Source organism: Lampetra fluviatilis, chromosome 2, assembly GCF_964198595.1.
Source record: "Lampetra fluviatilis chromosome 2, kcLamFluv1.1, whole genome shotgun sequence".
NCBI classification, from domain to species: domain Eukaryota; kingdom Metazoa; phylum Chordata; class Hyperoartia; order Petromyzontiformes; family Petromyzontidae; genus Lampetra; species Lampetra fluviatilis.
In genome coordinates this window covers 19,331,512-19,359,001 of record NC_136276.1, presented here as the reverse complement: position 1 = coordinate 19,359,001, position 27,490 = coordinate 19,331,512, and the positions used below count along the sequence as shown (strand labels likewise).

At 46.3% G+C, this 27,490-nt stretch overlaps 1 protein-coding gene across 1 annotated transcript in view; it reads right to left on the bottom strand.

Annotated features, from left to right (window-relative positions):
* The window catches only part of LOC144943863 (ATP-dependent 6-phosphofructokinase, platelet type-like), a 339,772-nt gene that overhangs the window by 205,511 nt on the left and 106,771 nt on the right, over nt 1-27,490 (bottom strand). The gene's annotated exons all lie outside the window — the stretch shown is intronic.

Here is a 27,490-nt window from a genome sequence, read left to right as displayed (position 1 = left end):
TGTTCGTGATGAGTTTCTTGCAGATATATATTTGCTAACGACTGGATTCAAAGAAAGGTTTAAACATGCGTTTATGATAGCTTATTCTGTTAGGAACTCACAGCATGCATCTTCTCTTCAGGTACCGATTTAGGAAAGCTGACTTTCAGAACTAGGATAGCCTTTTGGAAAAATGAATATGTTGAAATTCCATAAATCAACATTATTCATTGACTGATAATGCCTTTAATATATTTAAAGGACCGCAGAGTTTGGGTAATTGTTAGCGCTGGCTTATTACGCGGCTGCCTTTCTGCCTGTCTGTGGTTCCTCCTTGCGCCTTTGAGTTATTCTTTCTCTACGAAAGCGAGCAAATGCTCGTTACAAGTTGAATATATATTGTCGATAAAGGATGATTTACTATATTTCTGCGACCGTGTTCTGGCAAACAACTGCAGTGAGTGTGGATGTTAACCAAACCAAAATTCGTGAATAAAAAAAATTGCTCCTACATCAGCGTGATATTATTATTCGGAGTGTAAAATACATTAACATGCAGATGTTTACACGGGCACGATGATTTTCTACTTTATCGAGTTTGAGAAGAAGAAATATACTACGTTTCGATGTACGCATCGAGTTAAAGTTGATTCATTTCAAGAATTGTCAATACCGTACGCATTTTTCTGCCTGCTATCAATTTTTCAAATGCCCTTCAACGGTTTTAATGATTTCAATTGCGCGAAAATATATCACTGCGAAAAGAATGAGGGAGTTATAAATTATGTGAGGCCTACCTTATCTGTTGAAAAAATCTCATGACTAAGACTGCTTCAGTGCAGTTTACGCCGCCAGAACAGTAATTGGTACCAACGAAGGTAGCAAAACTGTGGTCGTACCGATGTATTTATTCGGCCAATAATTTAAAACGGTTATCACGAAATTCAGCTACAGCCGTGTGGAAGTTACGCCGCCTGAAGTGGTAACGGAGAAGTGAAATATCCGGCCTGGGCTCATGGACTAATGTTGTCCACAGCCGACCAACTCACAACGACGCATTTAGCAACACATCTAGGCTCAGTTATTATTTTTAAGTACCAGAATGCAATATAGTAACCACGTGGATCCGCTTCCTGTGTTTTTATCAGTTAAGAGGATAAAAAAAAACCTCCCAGCAGCTGTATATTGTAAGATCTAGTTCACACATGCAAGGCTATTAGCGACAAGGATGCACATTTGCGTTTGTATGTGTGGATGTGCCTCAGTCGCAGTATTATTAACTTTTCATATTCTTTGGGTCTTTCGATAAAGCCACGTAGATAGAATAAGTCATAAAAATTAGAACAGTTACATCATTCACTACCAATCAGTTTCAAAAGCAATGCATATATTATCAAAGTATACTATTTGTTTTTTTCGGTAAAGTCACAGGAAAGAAAATTTAATAATAATATAATTATTGTTTGCTTTAATTTCATTATAGAGGGCTTTTTTGGGGGTGAGATTACGTTAATACAAATGCGTCGTTTAACCCGCCACCACCCGACACAGTAAATTAGTGAGGTTTGCCACGTAAACGAAACATGCCGATTCGTTACGAGTACAGCACACGGGTCTGCTGGATAGTCAACCCACAAACAACATTCACAGTTTGAGTGCCGTGACGTTTCGCCGGTAATTACAACCGGCCTCATCAGGCGACAGACAGAGTTTTGGAGACAACCTCCTCCTGTTACGGTCTTAAATAAAGCGATGCATGTGATGTCGTCACTTGTGAGCCAATTAGGTGCGAAGACCAGTGGAGATGGGGGGGGGGGTAATGTATTCCAATAAATTACAAAAAATATCGATGTAAATAAAAACTCAACACGTTTCAATAACCCTGTGGCCTTAAAAGGAAAAAAAAACATACAAAATTAATAGGCAACGTTTTCACAGCACAATGGTTGGCTCTTCATAGCTATACAGAAGCACCATTGCCATTTTCCACGATTTACCTTTAAAGCCACACGGTATTAATGACGAATGTGTTGCGTTTGTTTTGCCTGTTATTTGTGCGTGCGCATCACTGCCAAAGCAGCATCACCTAATCATTTGTATAGATGCTTGAAGTAGTTTGTTTCCCGAGAGGATTGCCAGCTTAATTTTTTCTGCTGCCAAGCACTAAACTCTGGTCTATTCTGTTCCTTTGCCTGACCATGGCACGGCAAATCTAAAGAAGTAGTCTCTGGTGTTTCGTAAGAGGAACTGAAGGTGGATGGCCCAGCAGACAAACTTCTTGACAGCCATTGTTGTGTTTGCTGAAGCGGGTTGGGAAAAATATTAGACAAACTGTCTCCGAAGGGCATGTAGCTCTGAATTGGACACTATGTGGGTTCGTGCAACATCCATCGATAGTTACGTAGTTACGCATTCCTTCCCGTGCTAAACAGCGACACACTGGGCAAACCCAGCTGCTATACAGCTCCCCGTCTTCTGTCAGCTGAGCTGCTTCATGCCACGTTGTTCCAAGAAGTCTCAAATCGTTCTTCATTTCTTGGTTCTCGAGTCCACTGACGGAGTTGAGCTGCTTCCAATTGTTTCATAAACATCTCCTTTTTATTTTTTGATTTAAAGCTTTCGTGACTGCAGGGATTCATATTCTTGGTTCTTTCGGTAAAGTCACGTAGAAGGGAAATAATAAAATAATATAAAAACGCCACTTTTTTCAAATTTTCTTGCTATGGATTTTACACCTGATGATGATTGCTTGTGTTGCAGTCGAAACATCGTGAGAATTTTTATTGTTTTATTTCAATATTATTGTATTATTTCCCTTCTACGTGACTTTACCGAAAGAACCAAGAATTTATCTCCTTTTTATGGTTAGTTACGTACGGTGCGAAAGACTGTTCAGCATACGTATATATAGAAAGCCTATTTTTGTGTAGAGGAGTTTGCGATGATTCATGAAAGGTTTCACGTGACCAATTTTATAATGGAATGAAATATCCACCCATGACTATGGAGTGACTTCATGGTTTCTGCCCAGTCGCTAATGACAGCCTGGTGACCAATGATTGCACAAAAACACGTGTTTCTGAATGCCATTTTGGTTTGACTGCCATGCGACAAATAATATCGTAGCAGAGTGTGTGTGTGGCAAGTTACCATTCCTTGCTGTGTAAAGGACAAAGAAGCAACTTAGATTTTTTTTCCTGGAGGAACCTTGTGAAAATATCTTCCACAACCGCTCTCCACAACGCGGGAAGATGTCACCACTCTGAGGTTTCTGGGTGGATCTTTCGGACTCCTCAAATGTCTCGTGCACAATTGGAATACATGTCTGTTTAACAACTGCATTGCCATGCACGAGGACAAAGACACCAAGTAGTTTTAATTTTGACTCCGACTTTTCAAACTGGAGTGCATACAAAATATAATCTTGTGTAAGTGCATCCAATTGTGCTCAAACTTGGGACCCTCCGGTAGGCTCTATTCAATGCACGAAAAATGATTCACCTTGCGCGCTTAACTTATTCCCCTTGCCAGAGGTAGCCGCCAGATTCAAATGGAAAAGTGAAGGCACCCTCATCCCATTGATATTCAGGTATGGAGTTAAGCAGACTTTTTATTTTTATTTCGTGGCTGTGTAGAACGTGCTTAGACTGCACGAGCGCTACTTTCTCGGTCGTCCTGTTGCGACGCACGCAGCGTCGAACTTTCCTGTAATTTAACGAAATGAAAACTTCGAAAGTGCACTCTTGCAAAGGTGAGTGATACGTCTTGCGAAGATGCACTCCCCGCTCGTCTGCTTGACTACCAGCTGGATGCTCACATAGACACACTTAAATCTTGACTTAAAGCTGGAATTCATATTCTGTTATTTTCTTTGAACCGATCTACGTGACTTTACCGAAATACCCAAAGAATACAGCCACACTTGGTTTGAGATGCTAATCCAGGCGTGATTTGGTTCCCCTGTTTAAACGTAGCTCCTGTGCCACGGATTCTGATGTGGCGCTTTGCACGGGACTTGAGTCACCCAGCACGTCACGGTGTAGGCACGAACGCATGTTGAACTTCTTTCGCACCGGACGTAGCCAACCGCGCTAATCGGAGGTGCGGGGGAAGGACAACAACCGTTCGCCACAAGCCACAAGGGATATATCACGAGTGGATTTCAGGGGCATATAGAGGATGGCATGGTGGCACAACATAATTTCCAACGAACGTGCCACCGCTTTTGAAATTGTGGATTTGTTTGGGACATTTAAAAAGCCCCCAGTGTACCACGCCAGCACTCGCCTCCCTCCGCACGCTTTCATTAGCCCCGCTAACCCAATAGCATTCCTCTATTGGCCAAATCCCAGCCGATGCATATTGATTTGTGGCTCCCGGCTACACTGAGAAAGAGAGGGAGGGAGAGGGTTGAGCTGCAGACGAGATGGGGGAGGGGGTGGTGGTGGTGGTGGAGTTTGTTGTGGCGGGTGTGAGGAGGTGGGGTAAATGGGACGCAGGGGTTTGGTTGACAGAGAGCCCCAGAGAAGGGAGGTGGGCGGACGGGACGAGAGGTCACAATGGAGAGATCGCTGCGGCGTTGGGACATCTCTTTCAGTCATTTGCTTCCGCGCAGCATTTAATGGACGTTAGATTTATTGTGTTGGGGGTAAAGAGCCTTGGGCGCAGCTGGCGAGCGAGCTATGGCAGCCCGGATCAGCATGTCCGTGCCGTGAGTGATGGGCCACTGCCACGCAAACCAGCGACCTTCCCAGGCGCTCCATCGGCGCTCAAACATCCGAGCTGCCGTAAATAATTTCAAAATCAAATTTACCTGCAACTCTACATTTTTACCGTGTGTTTTATGCATCCCATGTGTTCTTTATATACTAGACGGATCCCTTAAAGGGCTATCAAGTGCAATCTCTGGACAAACATACAGTAAATGCTGGAAAGGTGGCCGATGTCTGGGGTGGTGGGCGGAGTTCGAGAAATTTCATGAATAAAATAAGCGGGGCCGGCATCGTTTGGCTGAATGTTGAGCGTAAGCTGAATAGTTGAGGTGGCGGGAAAAAAATGCAATAAACTTCGAATGTAGCTCGCCCATCAAGCTCTGACAAAATGCTGTTGTTGTAATGGAAGATAATTTTATAAGTTGAGGGTATATGAGCCGGCATCAGTATGCGTGGTAACAGCTTTCCCATGCACGATAAATACTTGGCGATTAAGCGTAACCGGAGATGCATCGTAAAGAAACGCTGAATTGCGTTATTGAAATTGACGACATTTAATGTTTTTGTTTTCAAAACATGCTTTACTAATTTTTTTCGACTGTCTACAGTCCTTATTAATAAAACTATCGTTAAAAAACTATTCTTAACCAGCAAAGCTGAATTTGGCAGTTCATGCAATTGCCACGAACATGTTTTTTGTTATACGAAACACGTTTAAAGAAAGGTAGAAAATTCCACTCCATCAAAACGTGAAATAATACATTTATGAGTCGTTACAATGAGCCATTGGAGTGCAATTCTGAGTCATAACTAAACAAATGATATGCTAAGACTGTCTATTTTCTTCATGTATCTCGCATCTTCACTGTCTGCCTCAGTATTTTTAATCATCATGCCTGCAGTATGATTATCAGTACACACATTCAAATCACAAAGCTTTCCATTCCACATTACAGTACACTTATAGCGCAGAGTAAAACACATAAAACCTCCAATTTTGTTTTATTCTCCAATGAAAATCTTTCAGTTTCAGATATTCATTATTTCAGATCATTGGGGATATTAAATAGCCTTGGGTTGATTTTGACACGTGCACGCGAGGTGGTTTCCGCAATTCTATAATGTATATAATTGCATGGAGCTTTGGCAAAAGACCCTCAAAGCTCAAACGCGAACGTGACTGGGCATGCCATCCCCGTGAAGTGCGTGATTTGCGGTGGGCGCAGCCTCTGTGAATGAGGTTTATCTCGGGACGTCGCACTGTGTGTGCGTTTAGCAGTTGAGGGGAATGTGGGGCTTGGATATGCCCTGGCACCACTGCGTGGACAAACACATTTGCCGCCTTCATTTTGACAGCCTAATCCCGATTGCAATGCCCTATTCGGGCAATACATCAATTTGACGTCTTCATTTTGTGGACATCTGTAGACAAATGCCAAAAACATTGCTATGGCGAGCACGTGCAGGCCGATTATAATTAGAGTGCTGCGTTATTTCCTTTAACTGGGCAGCATTGCAAATTCCCAATTCTCATCATCCACGAATGATTATTCTTTCGCCCCGGAGAAACTAGTTTGGGAAATTGGGCGCCTGCCCTGTCTGTGGCATTTGACCAGGCTGTGAAGAATGATCCCTGTCGGCACGCCTCACTGTCTATTGATCGCGCTGTTCTTAACACTTAGCCGCATCGCTGCGCTAATATCCCTCTTGATTGTGCGCTAATCGTCGCCGTCTCATCTCCCATGCAAAATAAGCACACGCGCGCGCGCGCATTTAGTGTGCTTACAATACCAAAGGGCGGACGGCAATGAAACGGACGTGCCGCTATAAACTAATATCGAGTCCTATTATCGCGCACCAATTAATTACGACTTCGTTAGCGTCGCGCGCCGCTGTGGTGCCAGGCGAGAGACGCGGGCAGGTTTCGTGGAAGAAGCGCTACCCACGCGCTCCTCTGCGGGGGTGACTTTTGTTGTGTTTGTTGGTTCGCCAGACCGTTCCGCCGGGGGGGGGGCACGCCACGTGAATCCACGTGGGCCATCGGGGGGTGAGCTGAGGGCAAGGCTGCAGGCGGGCGGGGGAATGGGTTAAGTCGCTCGCGCCACGGGGCAGCTGACAGCGAGGGATGTTGTGGGGGGGAGGGAATGGGGAGGTTAAAGGCAGCTAATCCCCCGGTCGATAGTGCTAATGCATGCAGCCCATGGCAGAGGTATTGGGTAGGAGTGGGGATGAGGCGGGGGGGGGTGAATGAGGATGGTGACTTGGATGCACGCAAATGCACAGGCACACAACAGACAAAGGTCGCCCGTGTAGCCCCTTTAACAGGCATTGTTAGCGAGTAGCACACGAGAGCGGTGGGTGACCTGCACCAGGTACTAATTTGAGGCTGAGTGGACCTAGGGGAGGCCCAGGACCTGTTCAGATAATTGTCACCGGTGTTGATCTTGAGCGAGAATCGAACCCGGGTCGCCGGGATCGTAGCGCAGTGCCCGATCCACTGCACTGCCGCTCCCCACAAGATAGACAAAGACAAACACGCATCTATACGTGCATGAAAGGGCCTATCCGCATGCCACCATCTGCACACGAATGTAAGTGCCATGCAAGGACACGTGCTGGTGATGATCTGCGCTCATGCACACACACGCACACACATGTACAAACACCGTGGGGACACATGCACTGTTACAGGAATGAAACAATCGTAATATTGTTTACATTACGTTTTTTTTATATATTAAATTTAATTATGCCTTAAGTGTTCAATAAGCCATATGCCTACGTTTTGGAAAGACACCCACATTGAAAAGCACATCGTGCGCACACACGTCCAACTCATGCAGTCACAAAGACAAAGATCCCCTGTATAGCCTTCACAGACTGTTGGGGCAAGTGCTGTTAGCGACAAGCACTTATGAAGGCCGGAAAGGTACAAGAGGGGGTGGGTGGCCAGCACCACTCCCGACCGCCTTTGTCTCCCCAGTTGCGATGTTCACACACCGCACTGGGTGCTCATTTCAGGCTGAGTCGACCTAGGGAAAGCCCGGGACCGGTTCAGACAATCGTCAATGGTGTTGCCCGTGGGCTGGAATCAACCTCGGGACGCGTCGGGTTCGTAGCGCAGTGCGCCATCCACTACGCTACCGCTCCCCAGTCACACACACACACACGCGCGCGTACGTGCGCGTGTAGCAGTGGAATGATGAGCAGGGGTTAAGCCAGCCAGAAAGTGATGAATCATCGGGAGGGCCCAGCTCTGGCCCGACGGCCCGGGAAATTAAATCCTGTGCATTTTGACAGTAAAACGAGCAGAACAAATTTCATTAGTGGGATGGATAACATAATTAGTCTGCTAATTCCAGGCTCCCATGCGGAACGCGATAGTGGCCATTTTTCATTACGCCACGGTGGCTGACACGCCAGAGTGGGCCCCTCTCTCTCTCTCTCTGGCACTCTTCTGGGCCACGCCACCTTGGCAGAGCGCATCGTGTCGTGGCACTGTTTTGCCCTGGCGCCAAACAAGCCACTCGTCCCCGGCACTCGCCGCACAGCGTGGGCCCAACTGCCCCCGGCGCTAAATGGAATTCACTGAGCGCCATACCGCTCCGCTGTGACAACTCCTTAGCCCCGTGTCCTATAAGTAGGCTGCGTCACGTAGGCTGCTGCGTGTGTGCACGTGAAAAGTGTCCCCCTCTCGCCTTATTCCTGCTTGGCTGCGGTGTGTGTTTGTTGCTTGTGGTCGCTTAGGCTGGCGATGCGTGTACGTTGTGAGCTTCTTTCGCACCGCACGTCGCCAGCCGTGCGAATATTAGGTGCGGTGGAGATTTGCTGGTGAGAGAGGATTGCTGGTGATGGAGGCCAGTGATAATTGCTGGCAGTCGCGTAACGAGCGTGGGGCGGGTAGAGGGGTGACTTGCATCGACTCCCGGATACATCTGACCATCCAAATTAGCAATGAGTTTGGGCCCCCTTGACAGCCACCACGAGATATGTAAAATTCTAGATTTGAAGCTTTCGTGACTGCAAGGATTCATACTCTTGGGTTTTTTCGGTAAAGTCACGTCGGTAAAAAAAATAATAATAATAAAATAATGATCAATGAAAAATAACTACATTAAATCACGACGTTTCGGAGGCAACACATGTCTCCGTCTTCAGGTGGGACCGTCACAGCTAGATTTACTGTATCAAGTGAAGAGAAATCCAAGAGACAAGATCTTTAATACTGGTTAAGGGGAGGGGGGAGGAGCTTCTCTAAATGTGTCAGTGAGGGACTGGGAGGGGGGGTGTCAGTCCCTGACTGACACATTTACATAAGCTCCTCCCCCCTCCCCTTAACCAGTATTTAAGAGCTTGTCTCTTGGATTTCTCTTCACTTGATACAGTAAATTTAGCTGTGACGGTCCCACCTGAAGACCGAGGCTTGTGTTGCCTCCAAAACGTCGTGATTTAATTTAGTTATTTGTAATTTATTATTATTTTATTATTATTAAACATTTACCTACGTGACTTTACCGAAAAAACCTAAAAAAATATTTTAAACGCGGTTTAAATAAATTTTCATGAAAACGCTTTCATTCAGTCACAAAGACAAAGATCCCCCGTATAGCCTTCACAGACTGTTGGGGCAAGTGCTGTTAGCGAGTAGCGCTTATGAAGGCCGGAACGGTACACGAGGGGGTGGGTGGCCAGTGGTCACCTTTTAATTTAATTTCGGCGTTGACATCTGGCGTCAGCAAATAGCGCAACGTTTGGACCGTGCATTCCCAAACCTGAGCATCGACTCACGGATACATCTGACCATCCCAATTAGCAGCGCGAAGGCCGAGAGAAGCTTCGAGTTGCCTTCGATTGACAAAGAACCCTCTGCGGTTAGCCTAGCGAGAGGATCGGCTCTCCAGCGCCGTTGTTGTATGCGGAGAGCGGAACAATTGAAGCCGTCGCTTTGGAGAAAAGTCACCTCCAAGTTTGCCAACGCTAAAGCGAGAATAACGGAGCCGTGACGTAATTAGAGATGAGTCGTCTTTGTGATGAGTTAACAATGTAGTGTCATTATATTTTTCAGATATACTTCCGTTGATAATTCCAAACAGGCGTAGCCGTGTTAAAGTTAAATTTTCGAGACGAGCGTTTCTGTTGAAAGCGATTGCCGGAGCCATGCTGTGATCATTACAAAAAATTATGTCTTCGTAAAGGATAGGCATCTTGTTTATTTTGAGAAAAAAAATTGTGAAAAGGCTATTACTGTTATTCACGAACGTGCCACTGTATATGTTAGTGTAACTCTTACGTAGCTATTTAGATATTTAGTATCGGAAGCAATGCCCTTTTTTTTACCCGAAAGAAATGTAATTATATTGCAAATAGCTACGACGGAGCTGTAGTGGCTACACTTTGCGACGACGGAGCGCCCCTGCAGCGTTAAATGTTCGACACCGTGAGCGTAACGCTGTGACTAGGCAAGAGGAGCAGCGATACGTAGCCGAGGTGCGACCGTGCGAGACATCAAATATTAGGGTCCCACTTGAACGACTGCGGCACCTCCTGAGCTGATAATGTAGCTACTACACCACTGTTTGCTGGTGATACCCGCTGGTGATAGAGGCTGGTGATAGGCTGATCGAGGATTTCCATTGTAGTTTTAAGTCGACATCGAAAAATTTTCCTGGTCACGTGGAAATAATTTAGAAATGTGTAAGCAAAAAAATTGACGAATACATTTGATAATGTAATTAAATCCGAAGTACGTCTGTGAAACAGTGGAGGCAATGGAAGTCTTATTTGGCCAATGCGTCCAGACAGTGGAATGGCAGAAGTTCATCTCCGTCCAACACGATGCCACATGGCAGATGAGCCGAAGAACTCCAGAGAACATTTCATTGTTGGGTTAGACTTTTATTGTATTTCTATCTACGTGACTTTACCGAAATAACCAAAGAGTATAGACTGGGCTGTTCAGTGCGGATCTGGCAATCGTCATATTTCCGTATATTTGGCCCTGTGAAGGATGGTCTCAGGCAACATTTTCAAAATGACACCGCTGTACAGGATGCCGTTTGAACATCGTTTACGTGGTGTTGATGGATAAATTGACCAAGGTGGATTGCTAGTCTTGGTTCCACAATGGTGCTGATGCATACACAGGTATGGAGATCATGGGCACAATTCATGAACATTATATGATTTGGATTTTTCAAGAAATTCCTGGGGCAATAATTTTTCAGATAAGAAAACTATTTCGCCCAATTCCTGAAGCAGTCTGGCCGCCAATTTGCTGGAAGTAATGGGCGTCACATAAGGCTCCACCAAACTTGGCAGCCAATAATAAACTATAGAACATACTCGAGGGGATGTGTAAGGGGGCTCAGCCATGGGTATCATTACTTCACGATGTTGGCCCGGCCCGCAGATGGAGCCAATCGGACTCTGGCCTGCCTGACTAGCATACAACGGCAAATGCACGTCAGCGGCCCATGTCCAATTTCCTCCCTCTTCGTATTAAACTAAACTATTAAACTATTTTTTGTTTCATTTTACCAAGTAAAGCCCACTGAGCTACATAGCTAGTTTTCAGAGGTGACCTGGCCACAAATGATAGCGCGTTGATTCTCAATGTGGAGGGGAAAAACCGGAGGGACCCGGAGAAAAATCCATGCGCCCGCAGGGAGAGAGGCACGCAAACTCCAAATATACAGCAGGCGTCGTCAGGATCGGGATCGAACGCACGACCTCCTGTGAGGTATTTAACATCTCGCCACCATATATGGATTTATATTTAGGTAGGTATATTTTATCAAATATTTTATAAAATATAAACATATAATATATTCGTCCATTCTACTATCCTCATAACTGTATTTTTGTTGGGGTTTTTTTTGCATTCATAATATTGATATAACATATTTTAAAATTGCTCCTTGACCTTTCACGCAAAGGGTTGCACTGCCGTGCAAGAGATCGGAGCAGACTCTATCTCATCACGCGATGCCAATAACACAATCGGCATAAAATTGTAGCTTGTCAAAGAATTTCCCGATTACAGAAGTGTAGCCGATGAAACCAACACCACCTCCGCACACGCGTCGCATTTCCACACGCACGGGACTTGACTAAATGCCAAAACTACTGCATAGTAACGCTTTTACTTTGTTTGGCAAAAAAAATTGATCGAATGCACATCAAATATGGAACAAAATCTAAAGGTCATTGGCTTTGGTTAACTGCGTAATTCTAAGACGGCATACCCTGCCTCTTTATGCATATGTTCGCCGTAGACCAAATAGTGCATGCTAATCAATTTTGGCACATACACTGAGCTGATATGCAAATGTTTCAGCTTTTCCCAAAGGAGCCTCACAGGAACATTCATATAATGGTTTCTTCTCATTTTTCCTAACACGGCCCTCATTATCTGAGCCCAAATGAAGTAACCCTGTGGGGTCAGCTAATTGAGATGGTGCGGAATTTCAATACTGTACACTGCGTTCCACATCTAAGCTCACACGTCCATGCAATGCATAACAACGGCGTATTTTGTTATACCAGTGCGTAACAATGGTATCTTTTGTCATACAAATGCATTGTTTTACCAATGCATGACAATTGTACCATTGCATAGCAAAGACATCTTTTTATGACGCTTGCGCCGCGGATTGTTGAGCTAAGGATGCAGCTACAGTTTGGCCATTCCTGCAGACTCCGCAGACATGCCAGTGACATGATTGAGATAAATTTAGCCACATTTAAGTATTGAAACTATTTGTTTTTTCTGCCCACGGTTAATGGTTATTGATTTTTTTTAATGTAGCTGATCAATAGCAAATCTGTTTTCTGGTTAAAGACACCACGTTACAAAGAAAACATCTCGGTCCCAACATTGCCAACGTCTTGGCCTATTTGTCACGGTGAATGCAGCTTCACACAAGTACGGTATTATGCAGAATACGAATTGGATTGCAAATGTGTTGCGTGTGGTCTTGAAGCGCAATGCATGACACATGGTGAGTGGGGCAAATTGAGACGCCAGCTCGCATTTTTGTCTCATTGCAGCACAGACATGCCACTTACTTTATGACTGCCGGTGCCCCAGTGTGGCTGGGTGTCTCTGAATATAACGGTCGACTTCCTGAGCTGCTATCGCTGGAACCTTGAGGATGATTCCCCCCAAGATGTAACCCAACATTGCTCCGACACGTGGGCTAAGAGAATGTTTTTCTGACAATTCACCCACTGAATCCATGGCAGACTCGCTGGAATGGTTATGGAGCCACGGAAACAATTTAGTAAACACGCTCTGTGGGTGATGTATACGTTTACAATTACCCCGTTCAGCAAACAGTTTGCAGAAAAGTTTATTTTTCTGTTAAAAATAAATCATGTTTTTATTATCCTCATTTACAATTGTTTTATATAACCCTTTGTAAATGAAGGCCTCCCCAACGCTGCGTCAATTACGGGAGTTGTTTTGACCATACTTCACCACGCTGGTCAGTGTGTGTTGATGGTGGGGCAGGCGGCCCCAGGACCAGTCCATATATGTACGTGGCCCACCATGCTAATCGGAGGTACGGAATATTACAATCACGAATTGGATTCGTGCAGCATCTGAATGCAACCCCATCTCAAGATGCTGTGTAAAACAGTGGGACATGGGCATCCTGGGGAAAGGATGCTACTTTATTTACTTATTTATTACATAACGAAAAACTGACCATCAGACGTAGGCAGAGGAGTAAAAAGTATTTAGTGTAGCCTGGGCTTGAATAGGAGCAAGGAATAAATGGCATGGATGGCTGGGGAGAGTTTCTAACTACAGGATAGAGTCTGCTGCTTTAAAACTATGCCAGCTTGGAGAGGCGTTCATCCAGCAGTGGATTCACAATGGCTGATGGTGATGATGAGGAGGATAAAGGGACATTTGGTGCACAATATTAGTGTACAACAATGGACTTTTTTATGATTGACGTCACAAGATCTTTGACGTCCACTTTAAAGAGGCATGCTTTGGTCATGTCCAACGTCATTACTCCTGCAGTGCTAGCATCACCTGCGAAGCCAACGGCAGTTGCGGTCACGGTATTAGGCTCGCAAACGGAAGGTCACGAGTTCATCATTATTTTGGGGTCGATAAAACGCCACCACATTGTTGAATGTAAACAGTGGCTTGTACTATACAGAGGCCTGTTGTCATCTTGTTATGTTTCGTTTGTTGTCCTTCCCCCGCACCTCCGATTAGCACGGGCTGGCTACTTAAGGTGCGAAAGAAGTACGCGTGAATGTGGAGTTTCCATAACAAATTCACGGGCACCGGTGCAGATGACCAACTGTCCCAGACTCTTCGAGCGGCGAATCAATTTGACCGAACTCTGTTATTAAGTCCGACCGTGGGAATTGAAACAGCCTCGGGGAGAAACAGCGCCCTATCGCTTGAGCGCTGTGGGTGACGTGAGGTGTGAAGTTCTGCCAGCTGTGTTCTTGCACAGGTTTGGCTTCAGAAGCATTAAGTATAAGCCAACCCTGTAGCGCAGCCTTCTATACAGAGGTGGGGGGGGGGGTAGAAAAACACAGAGGGGGAGGGGGGGCACGACAGTCTGTGTTCAACAAACTTTAAGAAAATGGCCTGCGCTAAACAGAATGAGTAATATAAGATCTGCATTTGTCTATCGGGCAGTCTTCTCTAGCTGTTACCCCCTGATGAAAGGCTGCTGCAATGCCCCTTATTTATCATTGGTGTTACATATTGTACCAACACGCGGGTGGTGTGGGTCTATAGCCCCTTGAGACCCCCCCCCTGCCCACCCTCCTACTTAGCCAGCCTAGGTGGGCACACCTGTGATCCAGCGTCTCTTAACGCAAAGGTTGGTGGATCACACAGATCTGTGTGAAACTTACAAAACCCGCTGGCCTTCCCAGTGGCCGGGTAGATTGCAATTGGGTCGTGGATCTTGGTGCTCCCATACTCCAAACACTCAGATAGATCGAACCTGCCAAGCATCCCCAATGCATCTCACCAATATTGTTGGCCATGGCCAGGAATCGCACCCAGAGTGTCAGGCTCACATTGATAACACCACTCCCCCTGTTCCTCATACGATTTCCATGCGGTTTCTTTTGGGTCATTCTCTCATCCAAAAAACGGAAAGTTGTGCTTGCTGCACCCATCTCTTGGGTTACGTCGACGGAATAGGGCACCGCGGTGGCGAGATGTTAGCTGGCTCGCCCGGTATACACGAAGTCCTGAGTTCGATCCCGACCCTGACGCTTGTATGTTTGGAGTTTGCGTGGATTTTTCTTTGGGTCCTCCGGTTCTTCCCCTCCACATTGAGAATAATTTCGTTCAGAGTATTTGGCTGCGATGTACATTTCCACGTCATAAGCCTCTTCCATGAGCTGTCATTTGTGGCCACGTCGCCTCTGAAGAATAGATACTAGCTCAGTGGGCTTTACCTCGTAAAATACAACTAAAATAGTTTAATAGTTCAGTTTGATATTAAATTGGAGAGGGGCCCCTGGCGTGCATTTGCCGATGTGTGTTCGTCAGACAGACCAGTTTCTGATTGATTCCGTCTGCGGGCGGGACAAACATCATGATGTAACGACACCCGTTTATAGCATTTGGCTGAGATAAATTGCCACGTGAGAAGCGACTTCGTTGAGCTCTCATTCATGGCCAGGTTGCTTCTTTTTTATACGTAGAATATTTTATTCCACATCCTCCCTCACATCATACATTACAACATCCTGACGTTCTGGACGGCATCGACGGTACCAGGCACACGAGACTCATCAGAGCAGTCAGGGGGCGGAAGGGATTTTCTGTGGGAGAGGCGGTGAGGTTTGGCCAGGTCATTGCCGTTCTGGGCTCAGGCATTGAAGACTGGTCCAAGGTTTACGAATGAACCCCGACCAGGTAGCTTCTTTAAAATATACATATGCAGTAATAGGTTTTTACCCTTTCAACTGGTACAAAAACTGACACCTTTATACGAGGCATCATGTTTGCAATAACCACAACACAAGCAGTCAAAATGCAAACAAAAAGAAACAACTATGATGATGATAATGATATGCACTGTCCTTGAAGTTGATTGGTCCACACCCATATATACATATGCAGCAGCTCAGTGGACCTTACCTGGTAGGTAAAAAAAGTAAAACTAGTGACAGTTGACACAATACATCGTGATTTAGGGCGTACAGGTGGCTTGAGTAGAATGGCAAACATTCATGCCTGATCGATGAGGTGGACAGCTGGCCTAGGCAAGGCGGTGCTCACTCCCGCACCAGCACCAACGAGTGTTTTTTTGCGCTTTATAAAGAGGGGCTCCCCCCCCCCCCCCCCCGCGTGTTAATGGCGAAGGCCCTTTTTAAAATACGCAAGCCGCACCTATTAACGTAAAGGCTGCAAGTGTTCAGTGAGCTCCTCCTGCATGAGCCCTGTACGTGTATAAATATTAATCACCGTGGCATTATGTGACCGGTGTAGGTTTAATCATCCACAGCTGCAGATTTGATTACCAGTTACCTCATAGCATTCTTCCAGTGATTTAAGGAGTTCTGCACATGATGCAATTCTTAGTTGAAATGCGTAAGATTGTTAAAATCGCAGAGCTTACATAATAGTAAATATTACGTGCACATTTTTTTTGCGTGTCATGTCCTCAACAAGAGTTGAAAGCATACCAATCAATATATTATTCTTATAAATTACAATATATCCGGTACGATCTTGATTTGAAGCTTTCGTGACTGCAGGAATCCATACTCTTTGGTTCTTTTGGTAAAGTCACGTAGGTAGACAAAATAAAATAAAACGAAAATTAATACATCACGACGTTTCGGTCGCAACACAAGCGGCCGTCCTCAGGCGGAAAAAAATAATCCAGCAGAGGACGCTTTGAGTTGCGATCGAAACGTCGTGATCTATTAATTTTTCGTTTTATTTGATTTCTCTACCTACGTGACTTTACCGAACGAACCAAAGAGTTTATACTGGTAGGAACCTCCTGGTAACACCAGCCCACAGGGGATTATTGTGTCCGTCCGTCCGTCGTGCATCCAAAAATGGGAGGGGAGGTTGGGGAGGGAAGGTTGGGGAGGGACTGGGTGGGGAGGGGCTGGGTGGGGAGGGTGGGGCTGGGTGGGGGGTGGGAGGGGTGGGGCTGGGTGGGGAGGGGCTGGTCACCCCGTGGTGCCCTTATAAAACTCAACGTTTAACCTACTCACGCAGGCTTGTGCCCGCCCTCACAGTCGGGCATATTTGCGGAATACACCACGCCGCCGTTGACCCTGGCCATTGACCGAGCAACCCAACAACGTTCCTACCAGCTCCCTCCTCCGCAGGAGGAATGTGTTATCCGGCACGGTCACGTTGCAGAAGGCGGGCACGAGGCTTGCGCTACACACCAGGTAAAGAAGTCCTCCTGCTCAAGCGCTCACACCCCGTTCAGGCAGTTGAGCCGCCGAGCAAGAGGAGATCACAGCGACGAGCGTGGCACGAGAGAGAGAGAAAGAGAGTGGTTGGGTTTTTTTTCTTCACGACATTCATGTTGTTGCTCCGTCACGGCTGCCAGGGAACAAAGGCCATCCGTCCTTGCCACTCTCTCGCTCTGTCTGTCTGTCTGGTCGCTCGGCTCTTTCTTGTCCTCGGTATCCCCCACCCCCGCCTATCTCTCTCTATTCCCGCAACGCAGCCTTCTGCAGTCAGCCTGGTCACATTGCACGCCTGTGCGTGTGTGTTTTGTGTGGGGGAGCGGTGGGGCAGCGGTTAGCGCGCTGCGCTACAAAGCCCGGTGACCCGAGTTACTCTCCCGCTCGCGGGCAACACCAGTGGCAATTATCTGAACCGATCCTGGGCCTCTCTCCCCAAGGTCGACTCAGCCTCAAATGAGTACCTGGTTGCGGTGTGGGGAGACAAAGGCGGTCGGGCGTAGTGCTGGCCACCCAACTCCCTCGTGTACCATGCAAGGCATTCATAGGTACATGCTAAAATAACTTTCCCCCAACGGTTTGTTAAGGCTACGGGATGGTGGTGGTGGTTGGGGGGGAGATGTTTGTCTCTGCGGGCCTGGCTCTGGCTGTCACACTCGAGGCTGTTGCGCGGCTCGTGCAGCCGGTGGTGACCCCACGTGCACTCAACTCGGAGCAGCCCCGAAGCTCGCACTGGCGGGCTGACGTGGCCACGTGGCAGCGCACGATTCACGTTTGTTGTGGAGCATCGAAGATCGGTGCCACGGCCGCTGGTTTCTACCACGGGTGTATTCCTATTATTTTTACCAGGTAAGGGCCCACTGAGCTGCAGAGCTCTTTTTTCAGAAGCGACCTGGCCACAAATGATAGCTCAACGAAGTGGCTTATCGCGTGGAAATGTATAGCAGCGAAATGCTCTGAACGCGTGATGTTGATTCTAAATGTGGAAGGGGAAAACCGGAGGACCCGGAGAAGAATGCACACAACCACGGGGAGAGATAGAGACACACAAACTCCACATGTGCAGCAGGCGTCAGGGTCGGGATCGAACCCACGACCTTTGCGTATAACCAGGCGAGGTAGTCAACATCTTGTCACCCGCGGCGGGATGAATTCCGGCTTCACAGTGGATGGTGGCTTCGTGGTGCACACTTGAAACACATCATCAGTTCATTGCTGAATTGAGTTAAAGAAAGAAAAAAAAAGCCAGCGTACGTCTGTGAAACACATCACTTTCGTGTTTGGCCTTGCGCTCTTTACAACGGAGCGAATGCCAACTGTATTAAGATGTTTGATTTCCTGTAGTTTTGCGCGATTGTGAACTCGGAGCACATTTGCGATGTGGAGACGTGTTTGATTCCCAGCAGCCGAGCTCCGTACGATTGCTGGCTAGGACTCTACACCCCCTAGTGGAAAACGCATCCATTACGACGCGCTTTCCTTGAGCAATACTGAACCGAATGTGCATTAGGTGCATATCTATTATGCCCGGTACTCAGGCCCCCCGGAAAATCATTTGTTTCTGCTATTAGTCACTGCTAATATAGCATTCTGTCAGCAAGCTTGGCTATCTTAGCTGACTTTACAGTTCATTCGGGTCTCTTTTGTGAAGCAATGGCCGTGTGCTTATGGGAACTATGAATTATTCATCCGGAGATGGAGTGGGTGGGGGGGGCACACCGTGAGTCCAGGGCAGCCAAAGAGCAGTGAGCGTTTATCTCTACGCACTGCACAATTTGGAGAGAGTGCATGGTTTACTGGCTGGCTGCTATATAATGTGGATGTTGCATAATGCAATAATCGTGGCTTCTAAAAGGCAATAACATTATACAACACAGGGCAGTACTGTGGCGTGATGCTTTAGTCACTAAGATGCCAGATTAAAATTTTTAAAAAAGACTGGATGTTCAATCAGGTTTGGTGTCAGGTCCTCTCGATGGGGGGGTGGGGGGAGCAGTTCGCTGTCGTGTGGGTGGCTATCGTGACAGTGAGCTTGGGTGGGGTCCCCTTCAGGTACCCATCCACAGAGCCTCAGAGCTCGCTCATCGGATTCCTCCAGTCCAAATCAAGATTCTGATCAAAGATTCCGATGGAAGTTTGACGATGCAGGGCCCACGGCCAGACGATCAGACGAACGAGTCGAGAGATCAGGGCACCGAACACTTTGCATGGCGGAGAGTTACTTTGGATGTGTGAGTGCGGGAAAAATGTCTGCGGCTTAATCGCTTTTGTTGTGTCGGGGTTTTTTTTATTATTGCCTTGAAACATTTTCCCCGAGCCTGCCGCCGACATCTCGAGAGGGTTTAATTGAACAAAATCACGCGCCGCTTTCCAAACACTGCGCCGCGTGCATTAATTCCTGTTGGAATGGACCGAAAAGGCAACGCGTTTTTCCGCCGCTCTTTTTATGATGAAATTAAAAATGTACCCAATGTGCAAATCACTGGAGAAAATAAAATACAAGCCGGAGACGACCAGACTTGTAATCCAACGCGCAGAATGTTGAACACAACACACAGAGAGTCAGCGCAGCAATGTAACATTCAAATGCACGTTAAAAACTATCTCAAACAATTATATCGCAGTGGGTAGATGTGGCTTACGTAAGAGCTCCGTTTGCATGGAAACATTGGGTTTAGTAAAAAAACAAATTGTGAAAGTTTGACGAAATTGTCTGAAAAGCTTACACCTTTGGCTAAAATGTACATATGTATGAGGGTCCATTGTATATTTCTATACGAATTTTTTTTAATGTATTTTTATCTTGTTAAAAAATTTTTACGGGCCGGTAAATTATCATTACCACTCAATTACTTATCTTCTGGGTGTATGACATTAAGCGCACCAAATGGGCCGTCGCAATGCGCTACAGCAACGCCGAGCGCAACGCGCAATCTGGCAGCTACAATGGCAACTTTGGCTGCGATGTATTACGCTAAAAATAAACTCCTTAACAAAAAAAAAATAAACAACGGTTTTATTCTTCTTGGTTCTTTCGGTAAAGTCACGTAGAAGGGAAATAATAAAATAATAAAAATAAAACATTCAATAAAAATTATCACGACGTTTCGGCCACAACGCAAGCAGCCTTGCAAGCAGCCTTGCGTTGTGGCCGAAACGTCGTGAGAATTTTTATTTTATTATGTTTTATTTTTATTATTTTATTATTTCCCTTCTACGTGACTTTACCGAAAGAACCAATAAGATGAATCCCTGCAGTCACGAAAGCTTTAAATCGAAATTTAACGGTTTTATTAACAACTTGGTTTAACTCGCGGTCTTTGAGAAGAACGTCAATGGCGCCTGAGACACGTGGCACCTGCGGTTTGTGCGAGCCGATTCCACAGTTTAGGGACTGCGGCGTTTTTGACCTACACAACAATATATAATTAATCAACCGTCCATACAAAAATTGCAATTGCTTGAAATGAGGCAATTCATTGATGAATTTGTGCCGATTTTCACACAGGCATGCATTGTCACGGATCTGAGTACGTGTGCAAAATGTGGAATTGATTGTACAACAGAAAGTAGACAAACTTTTGATTACAAGATTTGACCACGACAAACACAGGTGAAGTTAAGTAAAACCGTTGAATAAAATCGTTGAAAAAGAACGGCATTAATCTGAACAGCTGTTCTTGTACATAACCAAAAGCATTGATGCAGCCATGCCTGACCATCCCTTCGTCTCGAATCAAGTAGCCTAACCCTTCCACCGTTGTTGCTCAACCTTCAATCTCTCTTTGGCCTCTCCTTGCAGCCGATCCTCATCACTTTGATGTCCCCCACAAGGCTAAACTTAACATGTCCACCTGCAGTGCGGCTGCTCCAGAATGTGAAACTGGGCTGGATGAAACTGTTCGGTAGGTGGACGGCGTTGATAGAGAAAGGGACATGGGATCGAGGAATCTGTGCGTAATGGAACAACCTTGTTTCCTCCCTTAACATCTTAAATCTTCCTTAAACATATATCCCGAAGCAGAAGATTAGTGCCAGATACAACCACATTTGCCAATGTGATTTGTAACGCTGATCCTTACCCGTGTGTCGATCGTTACATTTTGATGTGCGATTTAATTGAGGGACTGTGTTTTTGCTGTTGTTCTGCTGCCTTGCCCTGGCTTGGGAATTGATGTACCCTACGCAATTTTAACTTATATACTGTATTTGGTTGTATTCATTTATTTCAATAAATAAATTACATAGGGAAGGCAGCTTATTACATTTATTTTCAATGAATAAATAAAGCTGCCTTCCCAATACTTTCCACTGCTATCGTTGTTTGTATTTGTTTGTTGTTGTAACTTTCTGAGCTGCCCCTATTAAAAAAAGAGCTTCGGATTTCTCCAGGATAAATCAAGATTCTGATTCTGAGATGGAGTAGGTGTGATAAAGAGCAGGAATGGTAAGGAAGAAACCAAAAATGAGAGTTGTCGTGTGGATGGGGCCATGTGAGAAACGCGCCCAGAGACACCAAACGCAGAGCTGGAATAACGCCATCCGACAACCCAAGACACACCGCGTGTCCCAGCGGCAGCAGAGGATGCGGATCTCGCATCGGCATCCACAGCCACGTGAAGTGGCACGAGTGGCAAAAGCGCTGATCCGTCCCTACCCCCATCCACAAGAGGAGGAACGTCATTATCGTTTTCGATGGACAGCCGGGGGGGGGGGGGGGGGGACGACTACCATTACGCGTCCGATAAAGTACATTAAATTTGTCATCGACGCAAACTAAGCAAGGACTCATCGGTTGTCTGCAACCTTGACTCACAAGATCGCAAAGCAGAGCGCACTTACGCTCGTCAAGTTAGTGACTGGTAGATGCTGGAAATTTCACTGGGTTCCAGCTCATCACTCGAAGTAGGAGGAAGTAACAGGTGGTCAGAGAATTGCTATAGAGAGCCCACGGACCAGTGAGCTGAGGATACAGCTGAAGTTGAAGATGTGATCTATATTCATGTAACATGTTGAAAGATTTACGCCTGTAATTCTGCGCTTTGGAGGCGGAATTGCTAGATCATGGAGACATGCGTGAGACATCCACCAGCAATGTACGTATGTACATATGTGTAATGACAGGGTGCCATCTGTTGACCAAGAGGGGTAATCACGAGTATGGGTGCGTTATATAATAACCAACTAGAAGATGGGCGTAACTGGATTAAAGGTTAAAGGCGGGGTCAGTCGGGAAGCTCCGGGAACCTGCTCGACGGATCTAGAAGGGGGCGTGGCCGGAGGCGGGGCCTGGCCACGCCGGGAAGTATATAAGGGGGACGTGACCGAAAGTTCGGGGCTGTCGTGGGGTCCAGGTCCTGGCTGCCATCGCTGTCTTCGCAGTAATCTCTTCTTCTTCTTCTTCATCCAGCCGCATGGCCGATCCTCTGCACGGCTCCCATCGTCGTCGCTATATTAGTCAGCCAGCTATATAGTTAGACGCCGACGATGGGGTTGTGTAGATGGGTCAGCTATGCGTAGCCGTGTATATATTGGCGCCCAGTGATTGTGCCTGAAGTGTGAGAAATAAATAAGAAGCCCTCTACACGTTGTGTCTCGGAAGTCGCTCACTACGTACGTATGTATGTTGAACTTCTTTCACACCGCACGTAGCCAACCGTGTGGGAGGACAACAAACTAAACGTGAAAAAGCAGTTCTAAAGAAATGAGTTTTCAATCTAGATGATTTGAAATTGTATCGCTTCAATGGCTTCCTAACATCGGAAGGAAGAGGTGTTTCAGATGGCTGCAGAAGCGCGTGATGCAGTGGCCATCTTTGTTCGATGGTTAGCCAAAAGCCACTGCAACGATGACCGGATTTTACATGATCATGTATGCTCCTTGACGAGATCAGCAAGGTATCGTGATTCATTTGTGGCAAGCACTTTGTGCGTCATGAGTGCGACCTCATAACGTATTCGTTCAACAACCGGAAACCAATGCGGCTCAGCGAGCACTGGACGGACACGGTCGGATCTTGCAGTATTGTTCGTGAGCCATCCAGCGGCAATCCTACGAGACATGTTCTTAAATGCTGCTGGATGATGCTGACAATTGCACGGCCTGTGTGTGTGTGTGTTTTTTAAGAGTGTTATTGCTATTTCCTCTTTGGTTATTGTTTGGCGTCTTGAGTTTCCTTCTACCTATTACATTACTCATGGAGGAGCTGAACATTCTAATCAGGATTCTCATGAAAAGGCATTGATGCTCAGTGAGGCTTTGCTGGGTAAATGAATATTTAATAATTGTAATTTTTGTGGCAATGGCATTGCTGTAACATTCACTCTCAATAGTAATAAACATCGTTCCTTAAAGAGTCTCTGTGGAGGGAAAAATCATTAAAGTAGAAAATAGTATAATGCCACTTATCTACAATGAGACACTCACTAAAAGGCTCATCGTCTACCACGCTTATTTTCACCTGGTCAAATAGACCTCCAGCACCCATCCCTTTCCCATAGGTGTCCCCACTTCACATGCATACAAGCATGCATTTTGCACATGCCCGAGTGTACAAGAACTCTATGCCACCATCCTCCAACACTGTGATACCTCTTCTGAAACCTGCATTTCAAGTCCTAGGTGTTTTTTTGTTTAGTTTGTTGTCCTTCCCCCGCAGGTTGGCTACGTACGATGCAAAATACGTTCAACAGACATGCACATATGCGTTGAACTTACGAAACTCTAACATATCTTGCTCCAATTTAAAGCTGCCAAATGTCACGAAGGTTCAACCGTGACACGCAGTGAGCAGGCGGACCCTCTATCAGGCACGCCACTCTTACACTACCACGCCCACTCTCACATAGCCACGCGCACTCGGTGACTAGCCCCTCCAATGTAGTGACAAGCCCCGCCTAACCAGCGAGCTACTTCATCGTGATGTTGGCCCTGCCAACTCATCTGTATACCCCACCCGGTGACTCAGGTAGCCCGGCCCCATGGCCAGTGTCCATGAGTCGAGACCACGAGACCAGACATTTACTCTTTTAACCGGGACAAAAGTTCCGATTTTGTAGAGATGCTTTGAGATACCGGGACAGACTTTCTGAAAACACGATTGTCCCAGCCAAATCAGAACATATGGTAGCTTTACGTCGAGTACAATGGGGAAACAACCCATCGTACTCTCTCTTGAACATCTAGGCCCGCTCATACGTAATGAATTTCACACTTTCCACCAAATCGGATCCCTTTTCCTCTCCCGACCTGACAAAATTGACTCCCACAAGCACATATTCCTCGCTCCTATATACACAATCGTAACCTCTACTCTACACAATTTAAATTCCCCCATAAACCTCTCCCCATTTATCGCTAAGTTCCCTCCCCCCTTCACTCGTTATTCCCCGATTAGAGAAAAACACAGAGCTTATACTTGCGCCTAACTTTTTCTTGCGCCTCTTGTTCTCATTATATTTGCAATGTTTTGTTTTTATTGCGCGTGTGTTTCGTTTACCACCGTCCAACACCTCGTTTGTTAGTTGTACAATATTCATGAAGGGCCTTGTACCCGCTCTCTGCAATATTGATATGTTTGTCTTTTGTTTTTAGTTGTTACTGCTGTGCTCCCAGACTACGGATCTCCCATGTAAAGTAGCTGGGTTATTGGCTAAATGCAACCACCATCCGTGTAACATATCAGGGGCACCGCGGTGGCAAGATGTTATCTTCCTTGCTGGTATGCAGGAGGTTGTGGGTTAGATATCGACCCTGACGCCTGTATATTTGGACTTTGCACGTTCTCCCCGTGGTCACGTGGATTTTTCTCCGGTTTTTCCCTCCACATTTAGAGTGTTTGGCTGCTATAAACGTCCACATGATAAGCTACTTCGTTGAGCCCAATAGTTCAACAGTGAGTGTATCAATAAACTCAACACTGAAACTCAATCACACCATCGTCACCTGACTTGCGACATCTTTTCTCTGCAGACGAGTGTGCTCCCTCTCGCCTTAGCACATGTGCCCTTCCTATATCAAGTAACGCACCACTGACCATATTGTTGTACGTTATATTGATTCATTAAATTGTTAAAAAGTCTGACATCTGTATCGTTTTAGCACGAAGGAAGATCACCATGAACGGAACGATTTGGTGGAGGACCTGACTATCTGAAATAACTGGGAGACCAGTAATATGGTCTGCCAATGCCTACATCATTACCTTGCTAATCTCGTCAAGGAGCATAAACCATCACACGAATTAATTTTTGCAGCAGCTTTTGGCTTGCCATTGAACAAAGACGGTGGTCACTGCATTGCGCGCTTTCAGTTGCGCTTCTGCGGTCATCTGGAATGCTCTTTCTTCCGATATTAGGAAGCCACTGAAGCTATGCACTTTTAAATCTAGATTGAAAACTCTTTTCTTGAGAACGCCTTTTTGCGTTTAGTTTGTTGTCCTTCCCTTGCACCTACGATTATCACGGTTGACTCCGTACGGTGAGAAAGAAGTTCAACATACATTATACGCCCACTCGGTGGACTGAGAGTTCTGGGTGCATGGCCTTATGGGATACAGCAGAGGCGAGTTCATGGCTACCCAACTCCAGCCAATAACCAGCAGCTTGTCAGCAATATTTGAGGAGACAAGTGTGTGAAGCCAGGATGACTTACAAAAGACCGAAAAAACAGACCACTTACCTGACATGGTGTGGGTGCAAACAGGGTTCAGTCCAGAAGCGAATCAAGGCCTCTGATTGGTGCGGCAAAGCCTGAAAGAGGATTGGCTGGAGGCAAATAATTGAAGGGATTGGAGGAGAAATACAAACCGCAGAAGGCGGGAAACGAGGGTTTGACTGACGGGGGAATGGTTGACAACCGTTGGAGAAGGAGGACGGGGATTGGCTGAGGAAATAGGGGGTGAGCGAACCTTCGAGAAAGGGGGGCTCGAGGGATATAACAGGAGGATCCCACAAGGGGAAGGGGCGGTTGGAGAGAAGACGAAGGTCGGGCCTAACGAGGAGTGTTGGTGTCCACAGTAAAGGCTCTTAGTAAAGCGAAGAGCGTGTGTCAGGGCGTCGTTACGCATACGTGCAAGTCACGGACAAAGCCGATGCAGTGATAATAGAGGTTGGAATTTTTTTTTAAATATGAAATGTTAGGTCCAGAAACCAGGTGGCACAAGATCATGAAGGCAATGGCGTGAGCAGTTTGTGGAAGAGTTCCTCCTGAAGGCCTTACTGAGTAATGGGAGGTTAGCGATAAGCCACGAATAGCAGTCATGAGTTTACAAGACTAGCATTGGTTTCTTGGAGTTATGAAATGAAACCGCAATATGTTTAAGGACAAAGTCACCGGAGTTGGAATATGTTTATTACATATATTCGACGTGAACCACTGGCAACAATGAGATCTGCCATCCTATACATGTTAAGATGTTTTCAGCCAATTAGTGAGCGTTTATACATGTGTAGTATAGTGCCATCTGTTGTCCAGCAACTTGCGGTGGACGAGCAGTACACACGCCGGTGAGTATATACGCGGGTGTGTTGGCAGGACAGAGAAACTGGGGCAAGGGTCATAAAAGCAGCGGAGAGCAAGAGCTCGTGGCTGGCGGTTCTGGGAAGTGGACTCGTCTCGTCGTCGCTGTTGTCTTCACTAGATATTGCGCGGCCGGGTAATTGTTGGCTGTCTCGGTCAGCACCGTCGGTGCTACATGGTTAGGGTTGGGTTAAGGCTAGGCTAGACGACTAAGGAGATCGCGAGGACGGACCTGTGAACCTGAAGGTGTTGAATAATGAAGGTGCTTCTGAAAAACCTTGTCTCCCGCTCTGCTGACACTACACACGTGGGAAGAAACCGGAACACCCGAAGTAAACCCACGAATGCGAGGGCGCAACTCTCTACCCCATACAGAAGGGACAGATGATATCAGTCCACGCTTGGCTACACTGAATTCTGCTGGCGAGTCAGGGTATTGCAACCTCGATAACCACAGGAAAGGAGTCTCTCAACGTTTTAATCATTTGTCCAGAGAACGAGAGCAAGGTAGAGTGCTATGGTGGGGGCTAATCTTTCCACAGCACCACCCTCGGATACTGCTGATGGTGATGGCAATTATGATGATTAAGACTAGGAGGAAGCTTGGCGAGATGCATGCCTGAGATTGCACTGGTAAAAAAAGAACACATGGGTCAGACAGAAACACATTCAAAACATAATTTTGACTGCTAGGAAAATTCATCAGCTTTTTTGGGCAGTGCTCATCGCTAACAGGGATGAAGGCCGATGAGACTGGTGGCATAACGGCAGCCCAAGAAGATAACGCGCCCAAGGGGATGGCCATCGTAGAGATGGATATTTTGTTCATATCAGCTCGTGCCCAGGTTTCA